The 18,400-nt window shown below is 32.9% G+C and overlaps 1 protein-coding gene across 3 annotated transcripts in view; it reads left to right on the forward strand.

Annotated features, from left to right (window-relative positions):
• The window catches only part of LOC124364761 (muscleblind-like protein), a 769,654-nt gene extending 754,327 nt beyond the window's left edge, over positions 1-15,327 (forward strand). For all 3 annotated transcript variants that reach the window (XR_006922648.1, XR_006922649.1, XR_006922650.1), the window contains 2 exons: positions 1,941-2,025; positions 14,001-15,327. The gene's annotated coding sequence lies outside the window, so the exon portion shown is untranslated. The remainder of the gene's footprint in view (positions 1-1,940; positions 2,026-14,000) is intronic.
• Positions 15,328-18,400: the final 3,073 nt, after the last annotated feature.

An 18,400-nucleotide genomic window follows, 5' to 3' on the forward strand; every position in this document is an offset into this window, starting at 1 on the left:
TAAAAATGTTATGATTGTGACAAAACTTCAATTGAGATTAGAGCATTTACTATTTACTGTAGTTTTTTACAGAAAGGATCTATTATATTGCTGTAGGCTCATTGTTTCATCATACTAGAATATGTTTGTCTACAGCAAAAAATCACAAGCATCTCTTGCTTCTTTTGAAAGGCAGTGCAAATTTAATTTAATTGACAAAACAGAGAGACACTGTTAGCACATTAGGCAATTATGTTGGATGGAGAATCATTTCTGTCTCATACACATTTAAGAAATGATATAAGAAATACAGGAAGGTAAAATGACAAATCTATGCTAAACTCAGTATTTAATGGTCAACAACAATGTAAGATTGTCTAAGGAAAAATCATTCTGAAATTGATGAACATTTTTAGATGGCACATAATGATTTTCTGCTAAAATGAGTATGTTTGATAGATTTGATGATTAAATGCATGAATTAAGCCGGTAATTTGGAGTATGAGATTATTTTGAATTTTAACTGTAAAAATAATGCTTTGTTGCAGAATTATTTCAGACGTATTTTTTGAGCTAAACAAAAAGTTAAATTTTTCTAAAATTGCATGTTTATGTCCTTTGTCCAGTTGTATAGCGCTTGTTATGCATGGAATTAGGGATACAAAATTTTATCAATTTGTAAAGAAAAGTTTTAACTGTATAATTGACTTATGTATCCCTTGGACGTTTCATCAAAACTCCATGAGTAAAAATACACATTAAAAGAAACAAACTTTAATAATGAATACTTTTTCCTTGTGTAGTCTTTGTTTAATAGATGTTCAGTGTTCTATAGAGTTGGAAAATTCAATCATAAATAATTAGAAAATACGCATAAAACTTTGAGTCAATTAAATGTCATGTTATAACATTTTAAAGCACAAGTTATAAAAAATCTGATTTTTTAAAATGTAAAGTTTGCATGAAATTAATTAAAATTTTATATATATATCTCGTTAGTGGTTGTGCTTCGCCAACATGACTGGTTAAGATATATAATACATATTTTATAAATAATAATGTGAGAAACATCTTTAATTTATAAGTCATATAATTTGAATATTGTTCACTGAAATAGTAATTCCTAATACTAAATAACTTCTTAAAATAAAAAGAATGATTTAGATTTGGATTCACTATGGAAGTGACTAATATCTGTCGATGAAAATACACAGAATAAGTCTTGTTCTATGTATTATTATTGTTAAGTATAAAATGTTTCTTTTGTTGATTTAAAGACTGTTCTGTCAAACCGTCAGATGGATGTGTTTTCTACTTGTTTTCATTGTTTTTGATCAAATTTTCATCAGAATAGTGTAAAGAGTCAAGCCATGCACATATCTAAATAACGGCCACACACCAACAGCACCGTCGCTTGTTGTTTAGTGGTATGTATCCATTATTTTATTTAGCTTTATTATTATTAATAATTTTCCATTCTTATGTTTACAATATCAATATTATTAAATAATATTTGATTGTATAAGTAAAATCCAATGTGGATAATTTTATGAAAAATTAAAATGATAACGCCTTCTGAATGGAAAATTTCCTTAAATGATCATAAAAAGTGAAAGTTTAAAATTGTACAGATAAAACCAACTGGTGTTGTCTCTTGTGATCTGATCAGGTGTGGCTGTCCATTAACACTAGCCTTACTCACATCATTGCTTTTATATTATTTGGTTCTGTCGTAAGTTTTAGAGTCAGGGCCTTTGAAGATATTGGCTGTACTGCGTTGCTTCTAATTGTAATGCTTTGTCATATTTAGTTATCACATAGAGCTTATTTTAATTAGTTATGGACTGCAAAAGTAAAGTTAAGCAATTTATCAGACTGTAGGAGCTGTAATTCGAGTTAGTTAATTAAATTTTAGTGCTTGCCGATTCAAAGATTCTGACGAGTGTTTCCTGTGTTTTTAGTTACAGGCCACCCGCCAGGTGTGCCAAGGTTTTAATCGTCACGAATGGAATTGTCCGACCTGCAAGTTCGTGTAAGCAGAATCAGGTAATACTTACTTCCAACAGTTATTTAGCAGTTAAGTATGCGGTAGTTAAGTACGGTAGATAACAACTGGGCAACAAAACTTCTCTGTTGTTAGATTACAAAATACTAAATCTAACAAGAAAAAACCAGTTTAAGATTCTTATCAAATTAAAACTTAAGGAGGTTGTTTTACGATTCATCTCGTACTTTCTTTTAGAGCTATACTACCCTTAATTTAACCGGCAGATATATTTTTCAATTACTGTGACCACTAGTTAATGAAACACTAGCAAGTTTGGTACCTGAGATATTTATGAATACAAAGCTAGATTTTTGCTGTTAAAATGTGGGCCTCTCAACGGTGATTTTAGAAACAAGTCTTGGTATAACAATGAGTTAGTTGAAACGGTAGTATATTGTGCCGTGCTATGCAACATATTGTGCCGTGCTATGCAACATATTGTGCCGTGGTATGCAACATATTGTGCCGTGCTATGCAACATATTGTGCCGTGCTATGCAACATATTGTGCCGTGGTATGCAACATATTGTGCCGTGCTATGCAACATATTGTGCCGTGCTATGCAACATATTGTGCCGGGCTATGCAACATATTGTGCCGTGGTATGCAACATATTGTGCCGTGCTATGCAACATAATGCACCGTGCTCATTCATTGTACCACATAGTTATAACTTTTAACTTGAATTTCTTCAAGATCAGTTTATCACACAGAAAAAACGCAATGAACCAAATTTCTTTTAGATTATTCTCATTTTAACTTTGCAGCCAACATTTTTCAGATTTTCCTTTCTTGATAGGTTTTTAAATGAAACTGTATCTTATAATGTAATCCAGATAAAGAAATAAGTTTTAAAAAATTTTCTTGCATAAGTTAGAAAAAAAATAAAAATAATAATATTACATTTTAACAGCCCCCCATAATTTTTCAGTAATTATATTAGTTATTTTCGCAATTTATAATTGCAAAAATAACTAAATATTTTTCAGGTTAAATGCATACATATATTTGATTACAAGTTAGCTGTTGGGAGAGTGTGTGTTATTAAAAAAATATGTTGTAATTGAATGAGAATTAATAATAATAATGTGTAAAAATCTAAATTGGCAATCAATAACAAAATTGATAATGCATGTGACAAGTGAACAATGGGTGTCAGTCGTGACAACTAGTGCACACCGTTATGTGTTAGTTGTGACAAATGAGCATTGCTAGGTGTAGGTTGAGACAAATTATTAGTATTGCTGGGTGTCAGTCGTGACAACTAGTACACATAGTTATGTGTCAATTGTGACAAATGAGCATTGCTGGGTGTAGGTTGAGATAAATTAGTGTTGCTGGGTGTCAGTCGTGACAACTGGTACGCGTAGTTATGTGTCAATAGTGACAAATGAGCATTGCTGCGTATCATTCAGGACAACTGATGTGCGCTGTCATGTGCCAGTTAAGACAAAAGAGTGTTGCTTGGTGTCAGTCATGACATTTGAGTGTGAGCTGTCAGTCATGAAAAATGACCATTGCTGGGTGTCAGACGAGACAAATGAGTGTTGCTGGGATACAATCATAAGGAGTGTACGCTGTCATGTGTCAGTTGTGACACATAAGTATTGCTGGGTCTCAGTCGTGATAACAAGTTAGTGTTTCCATGTGACATTTGTCACAAAAGTGAATGTTGTCTTGGGTCAGTTGTGAGGAGCAAGCATTGTTGTACGTCAGTCGTGAAAACAGTGAGTATAGTTCACTGTTACTTACAAAAGCTAGTGATTTTAATTGCACAATTTCTTCCTTAAAACATTGTGTATTGAATATCACCCAATTAAAAAACTCATTAAAATGTTAGAGTTGGAATTTGGTGTAGTAAAAACTAACTTTGTAAATTTACTTAATGTGAAACTGAAACTACTGATAATATATTAATAGCCTTTTTAGTCCAAAATACAAAGTTAAGGTATAGTATTGGTTAGCAATCTATTTTTCTTATATGTCCAGGGTCAAAATTTGATATTATACCAATACAGGAGTTAGGTGTCAATAAAATATTTTTTATTTAACCCTTTCAAGACCAAAATGGGCAAGGTTCATCCTACAGTTTGCAATCACGAAAAGACTAAATGAAACGGGCTATGCATGGAAGTGGAAACGGAGGTGTGTTTTTTGTTGTAAGAACTTTATTTTATGTGATCATTGTTTGACTAGTAGCAATAGATGGAAAATTTAGAGGTAGTTAAGCAAAGTAAAGAAATATTATGATTTCATATATATAATATTTTATATGAAATACATAAATTAAGTGTTTATGTTCTCCAGTGAAGTACATCTACAGTGACAAGAGTTCATTGGCAGTATGCAAATTATTTATCAAACACATTTTTATTAATTTTTGTGTTTTGAAAAGGTGGATTTTTATATTTTTGTACATGCTTTACGAGTCAGATACGTCTATTCACTGATAGCATCTGGTCAGCTCTACACATATTACTGATTACTTACTAAAACTTTTTTTGTTGCAGTTTGTGTACAAAAAAAATCTTCTTTACTCTTTTGAGCAGGTAGATAGCCAACCAAATTAACAAATTACCTTTGTTTTGTAGACAATATATTTGTTTCATCCATTATTTGCAATTTGTAATGAATTACTCTGTTTATTGAAAATGTCTTGAATGAAAATAGTAGTGAACAAAGTAAAATTGAATTGGAAGACACAAAAATGTTATAATCATAAAATGTCTTATAGTAAGAATGACAAAAGCAGTAATAGTGAAATTGGTGGTAAATGCATATGCAGGGTAAAAATAAGCATTGTGTTTATTCAAGAACAAGAACTTGATTGATAATAATAAGTTTGTATTATCTATAGATTGTTTTACACTGAGTTTTGTGAAAAGTTACCTTTTTTATTTTAAAACAAAAATAATTCCTAAGATAAAATGTACAGGATCATTTTTTAAGTTATGAATAGAATAACAGGTTAACTTTAGGGTCCTCAGTAGTTTTGAAAATACACTTCTCAAAATATTCCCATATTCATATGAAGAAAAATATTGAACTTAAGAGTATATGGGTTCAAAACCCATCTATAAGCAGGTACATGCCTAATTTAATATTGCTACAGTCATCATGTTCAAACTATATGTGTTTAGTTCGTGCCAACTTGGTCACATTTAGTGAAAGACATTTCTTGATATTCTCCCTTACGGTGGTTATCCCCATACACTATTTGCTTGTTAAATCTAACAAATAAGATAGTCCTAAAAAGTGAGTTTGCTCGGTGGAGACTTTGACATAAATGAAGTCATAATATAATAGTTTTAAATGTTATTAATTTATGAGTACAGTAAAACTGTTGTCCTTAGGATTTCATACTTATTTATTTAATACTCCTTTATTCATCCATGTTTTGAAATAAGAGAATTGAAATAAATTACCAATTGAAATTAATTTCTGAGCGTTTCAAGAAATTATTCAGAATTTGCTCTTTAAACCCAAAAGAAAAATTAAATGATAATCCAAGATGTAACCGAAGAAGCTCTTATATTTACTCAGTTAATTCTGTGCTCTCACTATTAAATTGTACCCTCAATACTACCCGGTAACTCTGAAAAATGTTTCAGTTGCTGATGTATTAAATACTATTAATTTGATTTCTCCTACAAATCTGATTTGAAGTATCAGTACAAATGTTTGTAAATTTAATAAAAACTCTATTCTACCAAATATTGTATTGATTCCATCCAAACAGATTTAGATTGGTCCAAAAGTGTAATTTAACTTCAAGATAGCTCAGTTGGTTAAGGATTCAACATTTACAGTACCGTGTCCAGTTAGTAATATAAAAATTTATTTAAAAGTGTCTGTAAAAATTGTATAACCTGTTAAAAACATATTTTACTTGTTTGTTGGATAAAAATAATAATTTTTTTAAACAGTTTGTAAACATATACAAACATTTCAAGCTTTTTTATGCTTTTTCATATTTTAAACTTTAAATTCTGTGATCTCCCAAGGCAATAAACCCTGTTCTCTCCGCTTAGGATAAGATCATTTCAAAGAGATAAAATTGAACAAAATTACTTGCAAGCAAATCAAAACCAATCTCAGAAAATCAGGGTTCGCAGCTGCAAAGAGAAACACTATAAAAAAAGCATTGTCAGAGTTTTATCTTTAGATTAGATAAAATTGCACTCAAGTGGTTATAATAAATCAGCAAGATTATATCACATATGAAGAAGCTATGAGTCATTAGAAATTAATTACTCTACAGAAAAAAAGTGCTTTTGCTCATTAAAAAAATGGGCAGGTTGACCTGATTGTTGACTGTGTGAACTTCTATCTGATTTTGCCTCCAAATAAACATATAATTCTTAACACCTTATGCTACAATCTCTTCACCATTAAACATAATTTTAGCTTGTTTAATATTATCAGGGGACTAATTCTTATAACTTATGTGTGAAGTCAGTATTCTTTCTATCTCTCATTGTCCAAAACGGATATTCTGTGATGATTATGCATGGTTTTATTGCCTGGTAAGATAAGTGGTGCTATATCAGTACAGTTTAAATTCCTAATATTTCAATACATTTTCCCGGTGGAGTGACTAATTATGGTAATGCTTATTGTAGTCTTCTTTCACACGTTCAGTAACGTGTAATAGGACTTCAGACATTTGCCATCGTTACATGTTTTGCTCTAAAATTGCAAGCGATTTGGTGGAAATACAAGAAGCCATGCCATTGACACACATCCCTTAATGCCTCATTAGAGAGGCTCATCTGTGGAAATATGTCTGCATTTGCCCAACACTGCCAGGGACAGAGTACTTGTATTGTGTGTCAACTCGAGGTTGTGTGTCATACACGTCGGGATAATGATGTTTAATTAATCTGATGTCTCCTTTACTGCAAGACTGTGCTTGTCTCAGCTCACATTACATCCAAGCCGTATTAATGGATGTTTCAAACTACATTCATTTCTTAAATCCAACCACTTAATGTGAATACTTTGCTAGATTACAATTTCTTTATGTGAATCCTTTACTAGAATACAATTTTTTAATGTGAATCCTTTGCTAGAATACAATTTCTTAATGTGAATCCTTTGCTAGTATACAATTTCTTAATGTGAATCCTTTACTAGAATACAATGTATTAATGTGAATCCTTTGCTAGATTACAATTTCTTTATGTGAATCCTTTACTAGAATACAATTTTTTAATGTGAATCCTTTGCTAGAATACAATTTCTTAATGTGAATCCTTTGCTAGTATACAATTTCTTAATGTGAATCCTTTACTAGAATACAATGTATTAATGTGAATCCTTTGCTAGAATACAATTTATTAATGTGAATCCTTTGCTAGAATTCAATTTATTTATCACGATGTGAAGGCAAGTCAAATCCAAATAGGGTTTTAAAACAGTTTAAATCTTATTTTTTAAATATCAATAACATTATATTAGAACAACATTTTAAACCAAATCAGAGAAGAGATTGTTGTCACAGTTGGTGGTAAGTTATAAGACAATTGCATGAAACCCTTATATATGACAAGGAAATTTTTGTTTTGTCAGTGCAGTTAAATTGATCTTAGTCCTCTTAAAGAAAATCGTTCTCATTCCATCAAGGGATGGGAATTCTCAAAGTTGCTGTCTGAAATATATTATGTTGAACTTAACATTCTCTTCTCCAAATTAACATTCCATGGATTGATTTTCTTTAAAGTTTATTAAACTGTATTTAAAATTTACAGACAAACATTGACGTAAGTAGTAGATTGTTAAAATATAATTATTTGAATTAATTGGTATTGTTCCTTTTGGATTAAATTTACATATTTCAGATATCATCAGAGTACAGCATAAATTCGTATATATTGAATGGTTTCATTTTTGTATTTAAAATTATATTACAACAAAGACACTCATTTCACAAAGATGCATTAAACACACACACAACAGCAGACCATGATAGCAAGATAGGGAGATGGAGAGACAAATGTACAGAAGAGGAATTTTACCAGAACCATTAGTCATAGATAGCTATACAAACATTTTATAGTTGCTTAGGCAAACTATACAAAATTTAAAGTTTATAGCTCAATTCACGCTTGAAATATCACCCCAAATATCATGGAGTTATCAATCTAACAAATATCATACATTCAAAAGCCATATGATTGAGCTCAGTCTGTTTACAAATTTGTTTATTCTATGATTTTCTCGGTGCCATCATGGTCACCTATAAGCTGAATGTAAAGATATTCACTAACACTCAGACAAATCCCTAGGAGTGGCATGCATCATTATCGAATTCAATGTTCCTTGTAATAGAAATATGAAGCTTCATGCTAAATTTCAAGTTTAGAGATATTGAGCAGACAGACAGCCAACCATGAAAGTTTTGCAGCCCTTTAAATGGTAGAATAACCTTTAAGGTTCAGAACAAAATTGTTACATCAAAATTTTTTAAATAAGGTTTGTTATATTGAGATTGAAGCCAATATTTACTACAATAGGGTTCCTAAAGCCAAAGAAGGAATTTGTACATCATGAATCTCTTAGATAACTTCATCAGTAAGCCCTATGTACACAATTACTCCAAACACGTCAAAAGTAAACACAAATGATTTTAAAAATTAAATTATGTTTACATAATAATTCAAATAGAAACATAACTTTTTAAGTTCATAAATTTGTAAACACCAATATTTGGAACTTTTCTGAACAAACACCCTCAACACCTTAGGTTTACTTACTTTAAAATCACTTTTCTTAAAACAGCAGGTGACCGTTTTGTTGGTAACATTACTGCAAGCTTTTGTAACCATCCCTATAGTTTGTAACATGCTAATTTTACATGCTTAAATGTTGCAACTGGTATTCAAAGTTGTTTGGAAATTGATGAATCACCTTTGTTCTGTTGTTGGTATTGAGGGTTTTTTTACTATACTGGCCGCTAGGCGTGTATAGCGCAACTCACGGCCAGTTCAGTGCCGCCTGTATTGTCAATCTGGCTTGTTCCATTCATCTGCATTGATTGTTTTTGCTATTGCTGTTTTGTTCTTGTTTAGTTTTTTCATGATGGCAACGTGCAGCTGTTAAATTTTGTTTTCTACTTGGTAAAAATGCTGCTGAAATATTGAAAACAGCCTACCAAGATGATGCTATGGGAAAACTCAAGTGTACAAATCGATTGATGACAAACCTCGTTCTGGACGTCCATCAACTGCCCGAATCGATGAAGATATTGATAAATTCTACAGCTTGTAGTCACAGACCATCGACAGACAATTGATCAACTGTCAGAGATTAGTGAGTTATCTTGGAGCTTGGTTCAGAGAATTTTAATGGAAGATTTGGGAATGAAAAGGGTTATTGCCAAGTTTGTTCCTCGGGTTCTAACTGGCAATCAAAAGGAACATTGGGAAAAAGAACATTTTTGGCTAAAAATAGCATGGTTCTGCTGCCCCACACATTTCCTCACCTGACCTGGCACCATGTGAGTTTTTCTTACTTCCACGCATGAAAAGCGGCATGAAAGGACACCGATTTGACAACATCGAAGCGGTCAAGAAAAAAAATGAGGGAGGAGCTGTCAGCCATTTCTAAAGACGAGTACAAAAAATTTTTTGAACAGTGAAAACATCGGCAGGACAAATGTACTAGGGGTATTAGAAAAATAAGGTTCCCTATGCCGCCGAAACAGAATGCGATATGTTGGGAGAAGTCTGGCAACACTGTCTTACTCATCAGCTGTTCCTCTCTCTATCCGTACCACTCGCACCTCGCTACGTCCAACAGTGCCGGCCTAGCTGCCTTCGAAGATGGATCTCCCTATCGTTGTTACCGCCAGATGCAAAATTCGTGCTGTGATACGTTTTTTAAATGCAAATCAGATTTCACCTATTGAAATTCATCGTCAGTTAATCAAAGTTTATGGGGAAAACTGCATATCTGTTCAACACGTTCGGAAATGGTGTAGAGAATTCAGTGAAGGCCGCATGGAAATTCACGATGAAAACCGAAGTGGACGGCCTTCAGTTTCAGATGGAGTTGTTGAAAAAGTTGAGACAATATTGCTTAAAGATCAGCCATCCCCCCTACAGCCCAGACCTAGCCCCAAGTGATTATCACTTATTCCCAAAATTAAAGGAACACTTGGGTGGCCAACGCTTCAGTACCGATGATGAAGTCAAGGAAGAGGTTACTCGATTCCTCAAAGGATTGGCGGCAGAATTCTACAACATGGGGATAGAAAAGTTGGAGCATCATCTACAAAAGTGTTTGGACAGATGGTGATTATGTGGAAAAATAGCTTAACTTTTAAGTTTTAAATTGATGTATAACACTAAGTAGAAATATAGAGCTGTCTATTTTAAAAAATCATGGGAACCTTATTTTTGTAATACCCCTCGTATTAGTTGTAATGGGGAATATTTTAAAGTGGGGTTTTTTTTTTTTTTGTAAAAATATTGAAAATATATAGCTATTAAAAATTAATTCTGGTGTCTTTTGGGTACCCTCTGGTACATTGGATATTTGTAATATTAAGGTTATATATTCTCTTTTCAAATCATAAAAACGTTTGTTATATAAAAATTACAAATAAAACTAATTTCAACAAGCTCAAATCATCTGAAACTTTCAAATCATCAACTTCTACTCGGGTGCTCCAGACAATATTAATATTTTGTTAAAAATGTTTGTGATATCAATACAAGAGACATTTTTTAAGTAAGAGCCTTTGTTCCGTATACTATTTTAGTTCAGACAATCACTAATACAGTTCTGTAGATATGCTTTGCTGTGTATGAGTTATCGTCAGTGAAATGTTTTTTTTATGCAATGAACATGTCAGCTGTGGACATTCATTGTCAATTTTTTGAAGTGTGTCCTATTGTGTAATGAGCAAAGGTAAAATGCAAAAATGGGCCAAAGAGTTCAAGTGTGGCTGTGGAAACACTCATTTCATGACAAGGGATGTTCAGATCTATGATCACTGAAGATTTGATGAATAGAATTGTAAGGAAAATTTGTGAAAAAAGATTTAAAATAACTTATCTCTCCAAGTAATTTCCTCAAGTATGTCCTATATAAAATTGTGTTAGAAAACCTAAAATTAAAAAAGTCTGCTCTTGATGATGGATACCCAAACATCTTGCAGAGGACTATAAACAAGAGGGATTGGACAATTCCTTGACCTCTTTGACACATTACAACGAAGAAAGAGATGATATGAAAGGGTATCAGGAATAGTCTGTGGAATGACGGTACACACCCTCTCCTATCAAAGTCAAATAAATACCATAGCACAAGATCGAGGGAAGGGTGCTCTGGGATAGGCATAGTATTTTGCTAGTAGACTGTTTTGTATGAGGAATCAACTCAGAAACATTAATCAAGCTCCATTAAGCAACTTGGAACAAAACGTGACAAAGGAAATCTTTCTTCTCCACCAACAATGTAAAGCACATTGCTGTCGAGACTCGGAAAATAACTTACTTTTAAAATTATCAGCTGATTAGTTTTGGATTATCAGCTGTACAGCCCTGATCTTGCTCAGAATGATTTCACCTTTCTCATCACCAACAACATGACTGGAAGCACTTCAACAACGTTGAATAATTAATTGAAATGAACTTGAATGTTTGGCTATCAAATTAGGTGGCAAATTTCTTTGAAGATATGGCAAGTCCAAAAAAAGCAGCTGTGTAGGAAATTAAAAAAGTTCTTCTAGAATCTGAAGATAAATTTAATATGTTTGAAAAACAGATTTGGTACTCAAAATATTTCCCTCATACATGTGATACAAAAGATATAACTTGAATATCTTGGAACTATTTTCTCGGCTTAAAATTGTCACTAGCAAATCAGCAAAATTATGATAAACTGAAAGGGAAGGGAAAAGAAAGTTAAGGAGCAAAGGTTGCACATCCACCCAAGGAATTTTTAGGTTAAAGTTTTTATCTTCACAGCCTCAGTTAGTAAATTTGTTTAATCCCTGCCTCCGTTTCAAATAATGGAGTTCACCATTGTTATGTGACTTCAGGATAAAATTTGTTTGCATCAGAAAACAATCTTTACAGTTGAAAACTTCTAGAAATTATAATTTTGATGGTAATAGAAATTGATAGTGTACTGCTTTATATTGTATCCTTGTAAAGGTAGGAGCTGATCCTTGTCGTTCATCATCCAATTGACTTTCAACTTCTTTTATGTCACATACTTCTCCTAATCCTTTGTTTAAAGTTGGATATTAACAATGGAAGATTTGAAAGGATAGTATGATTTCGGACATTTGCCATCGTTATAAGTTGTAAAAAGTGTAACAATTGCATTATGAGGGTAGATTTCAATCCTTAAAATGTACTGTTATATTTTGAACGATTGCAAATGTCTGATATTCTAACATCTCCTAATGTTCTTTCACTTAATATACAGTAGGGATATACTTTCTTCTTGTTTGCTTTAACTTTGTTTGCACTTGTTATTGGTTGCTTTTCTATTCATTCTTCTGTCTCAATATATACAGCTGAATACATTACTTTCCTTCTCTAATTGTTAGAGGTGAAGTAGGGATGTACATTTACTTTGTGAGTTCTATGCACAGAATCTCATACACAGGGACGGAATGGGCATTCCAAACAAACCTGAGTGGTGGAATCGGAAAAGGGAGCAGATTTTACTCTTAGCTTTTGAGGAACATTCAGATTATGTTTTTAACACCCAATACAACTTAAAGTCATTATCTTTTTTTTAAAGATGAATATTATTTTTCTACCTTTTTTCTATCAATACAGTATGTTGCTACATAATAGGAGTCCATTGTCATCCTCTCTTGAGCTCGTATCTCCTGAGTGGTTATGGACCTTTAAAATTTGCCAATATCAAAACACCCAAAAAGTAAACTAAAAGCCGTTAAGTTTATTGGTTATTGAACAGTAATAAAATACACATTGACTAATAATTTATATTACATCATAACTAAGGAAATCTACTTACAGCCAGCACACACTATCTCTCCCAGTTAATTCAATTAGACAATATATCCACACAGTCGTATCCTTGCTAAGTTTGCTGAAGAAGTGAATTTAGTATTCTAAATGACCAGTTAGCCAATGCGTTTGAAGCATTACAAGTAACAGATAATTTATAATCAAATTATTCAGTTGAGCAAACATTGTTAAGGAACAAATCAGTTGTTACGTCTGTCCTTTACCAATTTTATGCGTGAAGATGGTTTTTTTATGATCCATTGTAAATAGTTTTGTCTGTTCACGCTTAAGCAGTGAATATGATCGTGTCTTTCATACTGTGTTTTTGTTAGGCAAAACTAAATTAATATGATTTTTGTTTGACATTAGACATAGACATTCTTTATTGTCATTAGACATGAAATTCAATGGCAGAATCAAAAATCAACTCTAAATCTAACCTAGATGGTTACAGTAGTATCTAACCTAGTATCACAATAATAGTATCAGCTTTGTTGAAAGTTATGTTGCTGCTATGGCTGTGGTCTGAAAGTACTTAAACCGGTTCAAGGTTCTGTATCGTCTGTTACTGGTTGTTACACGACTGCTGTATGTTGCAGAGGGAGGGACCGTCCCACTGCAAACTCTAAATAATTACTGCTATGGCTGTGATCTGAAAGTACTTAAACCCATTCAAGGTTCTGTATCGTCTGTTACTGGTTGTTACACGACTGCTGTATGTTGCAGAGGGAGGTACCGTCCCACTGCAAACTCTAAATAATTACTGCTATGGCTGTGATCTGAAAGTACTTAAACCCGTTCAAGGTTCTGTATCGTCTGTTACTGGTTGTTACACGACTGCTGTATGTTGCAGAGGGAGGGACCGTCCCACTGCAAACTCTAAATAATTACTGCTATGGCTGTGATCTGAAAGTACTTAAACTCGTTCAAGGTTCTATATCGTCTGTTACTGGTTGTTACACGACTGCTGTATGTTGCAGGGGAGGAGCGGCAGAGGGAGGGACCGTCCCATTGCCAACTCTAACTACATTGCTGCTATGGCTGTGATCAGGAAACACTACACACCCACGAGTATTTATTTTAGTATTACATCCACAGTCAAGAGTGACATGGAGAACGTCGACTGCCCGCCATCGCAGAAACTCTCTGTCTCTCTTATTACACTCTCTACTATACTTTCTCTATCTCTCTCTATCTCTCATTAAGTGCCACATTTTTTAAAGTAACGAAATGAAAGATTTTTAAATATTAAAATAAACTCACGAAGAAATAAATGTTCCTGTACAGCATAAAAAAATCAAAGTTTACTCGGAGGAGAGTGACACGAAAGTGTGAGTGTACGAACTGCGACTCTACGGATTTGTTGTACACAAGAAAATGAATGTGATACAATTAACGACTCGTTTATTTTTAGATTAAAAGTACGATTTTTTATTCGTTTTTGAGTGATTTTTTTAATATTTCTCACACTCGGCAGAATTTTTTTAACCTATCTAATGGTAAATATAAAAACTGAAAAACACAAATGATATTTTAGTTGTTAATCGATTTGTTAGTCGTGTCCGGAAGTGTTTGTTATCGTTATAAATGACTATCTGATCCAGGACAAAGCCAGCATCAAGAGTGTGTCCCACGCTTTTGCTAGCTCTCGCTTCGTGACATTACGTTAAGGCCTAATCAGATATTCTACTTCTACCCAGTGATGTAAAAATCGGTCTCGTATTAGTATCAATGTTGTCCTCTATTTATTTTGGCACAGTCAAATCTTAGATTAGTGGATTTGTTGATGTCTCGATAGCCCTGCAGTTTCGTTTGCTAGCACTGTAGGCCCTCTAGACCTAGACCTAGGCACCACTCTTGTAGGCCTGGCAACGAGTATTAAACACGACACAGTGGCTCACTTTCAAACATTTACGTTTTACTTTATTTATCGTTCGTTTTGTGATATTTTAGTGAACAAAGTATGAATTATTGTTATTTAAGTCTCACCTATTAATACTTATATTATAACCGTATTGTACATGTACCTTGTTATATTGTTAGGGTTGAGATTAGTGTAAGTCGTAATTTGTTCATATACAAGGAGAATACTCTTGTAATAAATAAATATTACTACGAATTACTATGAGCAATTTATTATTGACTTTTAATTATAGTTACTTTTATTTTTGTATTATATAGTTTTGTGCAGTGGACGTATTTCTCCTTGTTGATGAATGAAGCCATGTTGGCTTGTCTCCAGTCTGAGAGGCAACAGTGATCTGATAAGCAAGTAGTTAATAAACAAATTATGTGAATTATTATTTACTCCATGCCTATTCTTTTAAACCAAAATTACCTCTCCTATAAAATACGTTTTTGTTCAAAAATAACTAATCAGCGATGTTTCTTACTGTCGATTTGGAATGTATTCGTATGAATTAAGTGTTAACATACACAGTTAAACAAAAACCTTATGTGGTAAAAACTATGTTACTTACCAACAATTAATGATAGTTACAAAAATATTTGTTTTAAGAAGAGATAGAAATGTTTCACAGTAACACTTAGTTTATCGTCTGTAGTACACGATGTAACTAACCTTACATTATATTTTTCAATGCTTTGACTTCGATTTCATTCAATGGAAACTGGATACGTCGGACCAACTCAATCTTTTCAGTGTTGTGTGAAAAGGTTTGATTGTTTTATTATACAACATTACTTTTTAATCTTCTTGTTCTTGTGTGTTAATATTTGTTCTTATGAGAAAAATTACGTTTATAAATACATGTTTATTTTCTAGTGTAAACTTTCAAAATATGACACGTTTTAACAACTTAAAATAATATATTGGAGTTACAAGGTTTAAGATGTAAAATGTTCCTGTGGGGAAAAACGACTCCTTTTATAGTGTAATGTGGTTTTAATCAACAAAAACTTACAGATCTTTAAATATTAATCCGTGCAGAAAATATCTACCCTTTATAGCCATTGATAGTTATTCTACTAATACTTGCTCTTTAGTTAATGTTTTAATAAACTCTGTTTAAGAAGAAACAAGGATATTCATACTTTTGATTACACATCAAGATCTTGATTTATTAACAGTAGATATAAAATCAGGTACAGTAGAACCCCTCATATCCGGCCTCGGATTTACCGCACCTCGGTTTATCCGGCCACTTCCCGGAAGCCAATATCGAAATTTATTTACCACGGCTTGCAGACGCGCAGTTGCACGCACTAGTCTCCCACGACTCGTGCGTTATTTTGGTGTATCTATTTGTTTACATTTTCCTGTGTTGTCCTCAGTTGAGCTAGTAGGTTTAACCTGTAAACAGTTCGTCGATTATTTCCAGTGCGGTTAGTACAGTACAGTACAATTGTTTTGTTTCGTCAAGTGTTGTGTACTGTAGGTTGGTTTATCCGGCCGAATCATTATCCGGCCAGGGGCTCGGTCCCGTGGTGGCCGGATATGAGGGGTTCTACTGTATTTGTATTACAGTAAGATATCAGACCGTAGTTCTGCTTGGTTACCGGAAATCAATAATAATGCATTTATGTACTAAAATGTTTATTATTAAACAATGTAAAATTTAGTACATTACACACAGGTAAAGAAGCAAACACACAAAATAACTAAAATAAGAAATTAACCGTTTTGAATTGATAACTTGCATCATTCCGTTAAAGGTATAAAATAATTCAAAATTTTATTTTGGTTTTTTTCAATCCAAATAACACATTCAACACTTGATCTTGAAGTTGATTCAACACTAAAATGTCACTATTGCAGACACCATTTTCTTCTGCCTGGTTTCTGTACGTAACAAAAGAATCAAGGGCGGACCAACTTAATAAGTTCATTCAGTGAGACTATCGTTTCACCTTTTCCAAGTTGTTTCAAAATCTCATTTTTATCCGCAAATGCCAAAGTTTCATGTTTCTATTTACCCTTGCGCAGACATGTATCCAACCACAAGGTTTGCATTCACAAAATTTCTACTAATGAAAAGTAGACAATTAAGGAGCAAATACAAGAGCATATACAGTCACTACTCTGATATTGAATAGATTGACTGAGGGCATATAATGAGTTTACAACCGCACTGCGATAATTGACTGCCGACATGTAGCGACTTGTCTGTCTGTGTATAAATGCCGGATTACTAAAAGGGCCAGATAAATTGAGTGCCGGATTGCAAAGTATTGTACTTTATTATGCAACATATATAGTAATATTTAATTTTACTATGTATTATAATGTTCTATTTAGTAAAATTATTCTGTAATCCACACAATAACTATAGGCAGCAACAAATATTTTATGGTTGTATTTTTTATTTAAGAGTGAAGAATCCCATAACCCATATCTGCCCAACCATGAACAACTCAAGACAGAAGTAAGTTTTATTATTCTGCAGTGGATTAATCTGGTATGAAAGACTCACGTTATAGTTCAGTGAATCCTAAAAAAGAGTTGGGTGAATCCTAAAAAAATCCTGTGATGAGCAGGAGGAGACTGCTGAACACCTGTTCTTTGACTATCCTCCAATTTGGTGTAGCAAGAAAGTGCTACACCATATTTGATAGTTTGGACAAGGGTGGCGAATTCCCAAGTAGGATCTGATCAGTTATTATTGGCGGTTTGTAGAACTGCTGAAACTGTAAACGGGTTGGCTTCATGGTACACTTCGGGGGGCGCAAAAAGTCCTTGAGGCTTAAATGCATGGCAATGGTCGCCCCTTATAATAGGAAGAAGAAGAAGAGGTGGTTTTTCTCTTAGCTCATGGAACTACAGCTAGTGGCCGGCCATGTTGGTGCCTCCACACTCTGACTTGTATTTAAATGATGGTATTTAAAGATCACATGGTATTAAATGGCTGGGATTTAAAGACAATTCTTGTACACTTACAATATTTGCTAGCTTTAAGTTTAAAATACTTTTTGATTGGTTATTAATTTCTTTCTTGTAAGCATACCAAGTAGTGTGTAATTTAAACAGTATTTTGTAAGCTAGTAGTTATAATTTAAAAGTATTTTATCTGTATTGAAAAAATATAAATGGTCAAATAGACCTCTAATATCAACAGAATATAAATTAATTTCTATATGTTTATGTTTGACTCCATAAATCCACTAGTATTTAAGTAAACTGATAGGATATATAGTCGTAGTGGCACTAACATTCGGATAAAAAACAAATATAAATGATATTTTCCATGGTATGTGCTGCCAATAGTAAGATATTGATTTAGTGTTTTTTTTTTTTTTTTTTTTTTTTTTTTTTTTGAGAGAGAGATTGTAATATTTTCAAGCTAAACGTGGACAAGGATTGAATTTTGTAACTGCGCGATACAATGGGACAAAGTGGTATGAAGAGCTGAATAGATATCCA

Source organism: Homalodisca vitripennis, chromosome 6 (genome assembly GCF_021130785.1).
Source record: "Homalodisca vitripennis isolate AUS2020 chromosome 6, UT_GWSS_2.1, whole genome shotgun sequence".
In the NCBI taxonomy this organism is placed as follows: Eukaryota; Metazoa; Arthropoda; class Insecta; order Hemiptera; family Cicadellidae; genus Homalodisca; species Homalodisca vitripennis.